Raw genomic sequence first — 1916 nt, 5'->3', positions numbered from 1 at the left:
CGCGTGGGGGGGGGTGAGTTGGGTGGGTGGGTTCCAGATGATCTTTCTTTGTAGAACAGGGCTCTCAACAAGGTGTGGTCTTTGGACAGAAAGGATCAGCATCACCTAAGAACTCATTATAGATGCAAATACTTGGTCTCACCCAGTCCACTGAATTCAAAGCTCTGAGGATTGGACCCAGCAGTCCAATGAACACTTAATTCTGAGAACCACTATACAGGCTGATCATTTCTCCACAATTCCTATTTTTATATCTGTGTCTTTGGTCCTCCTGTTTTCATTTGATATGCTTCTTTCTTTCCAGCTTGGCAGGCTCCTAGTCAGTCTTTGTGAAGTGAAAAGTGAAAGTGAAGTCGCTCAGTCGTGTCCGACTCTTAGCGACCCCATGGACTGCAGCCTACCAGGCTCCTCCGTCCATGGGATTTTCCAGGCAAGAGTACTGGAGTAGGGTGCCGTTGCCTTCTCCTAACAGTCTTAAACTTTGCTAAAGACAATATACTTGGTTTACCACAGCAATAAGCATTTTATAAAGTACTCAAGAAATAACACTTATAAAAATAGGAGGAAAATTTTAGGTGAGAGCACAAAACGAAAATCGCCTCATTCTCTGGCAAAGAGCTCTCCCAAAATGTCAAGTCTACAAGAAGAGATGTTTAGCAAAACAGTGTTTTGGCTGACTCAGGCACCAGCGAGTGTTCAGGTGGCCTTTCCTCAGGTTTGCTTCATCAGTGCACGGGTATTTGCAGGCGCCTGCTCAAGGTAGGCCAGGGCGCCCTGGGGGATGTCGGCTGGCTTTTTGTGCTGCATGTTGATGTCCTCCAGCACCTGCTGCCAATGTCTTAGTTTTGTCAAGTGCTTCTGGACCAGAGCATCCTCTCGCTGTAATTCATTCCTCAGTTCTGAGACATCCTCTTTGATAACCTGCTCTGGTTTCTGGACAGATAACTGCAATCTTTTTTGTAGGAAAAAACATTCTGTCTGTCTTGCAATATCCAGGAATTTCTGGATACACTGGTCAACACCAGTTCGAATTTCTTCCTGATCTGTACCATTGACATAATTTTGACTCACCAGAGAAGCAAAGCAAGCTTTGAAATATGACTCCAACTTGTCCACCAAAATACTGTTAGAAGTTCTTGGAACACCTGGCGTGGCCTGAAGAAGCAAAGCCTGGCCCAGGAGCCCCGATGGAGGTTGCGGAGGTCTGAGTGGCTGTCCAGAGAACATGCCTCCCAATGGAGCTGAAAGTCAGTCTTTAAAGGCCTCCAAATAATACTCTATTCTATTTGTAAGCCTCTCCTGACACCATCTTCTCCAATAAGCAAAACCAACTGCCTTGTGTTCTGACAACACTTTAGGCAGCCACTAATATATTATATTGCAATCATCTTGTATGTGTTTTCCATACCAGGCTGAGAGGACAGGAAAATGTCTAATTCAGCAAACAGTTTATACAAAGTATCCAAGCCTCTCATTGTGTTAGCTCTGGTGATGTCAACATAAAATAATGAAAAGCTTAATTAAAAAGTGAGACTGCCTCATTTATACAACTCATTTTTGCATGCCATTTGCATGAGATTGCAAATTCCAGGCTTAAAGTCTTACCTCTGACACATGTTACTTATGTAACCCATAATTGTGCTCAAACTATTTAACATTATTTAATCTCATTCACAGGCTTCCCTTATGGCTCAGCTGGTAAAGAATCTGCCCACAGTGCAGGAGACTTGGGTTCGATGCCTGGGTTGGGAAGATCCCTTGGAGAAGGGAAAGGTTACCTACTTCAGTATTCTGACCTAGAGAATTCCATGGCCTGTACAGTCCATAGGGTCACAAAGAGTCGGACACGACTGAGTAACTTTCACACATAATCTCATTCATAGTAAGGAAACGTTGGTAGTACTTTGTGCTAATAG

The 1916-nt window shown here is 43.8% G+C and overlaps 1 pseudogene; it reads right to left on the bottom strand.

Moving 5' to 3' along the window:
• Positions 1–415: 415 nt before the first annotated feature.
• On the bottom strand, positions 416–1706 carry LOC104997057 (annotated as a pseudogene).
• Between the last annotated feature and the right edge of the window lie 210 nt (positions 1707–1916).

The sequence above is a fragment of the Bison bison genome, unplaced genomic scaffold, assembly GCF_000754665.1.
Source record: "Bison bison bison isolate TAMUID 2011002044 unplaced genomic scaffold, Bison_UMD1.0 scf7180017864304, whole genome shotgun sequence".
NCBI classification, from domain to species: domain Eukaryota; kingdom Metazoa; phylum Chordata; class Mammalia; order Artiodactyla; family Bovidae; genus Bison; species Bison bison.
Note: the sequence above shows the minus strand (reverse complement) of the source record. Positions and strands in the feature narration are given on the sequence as shown.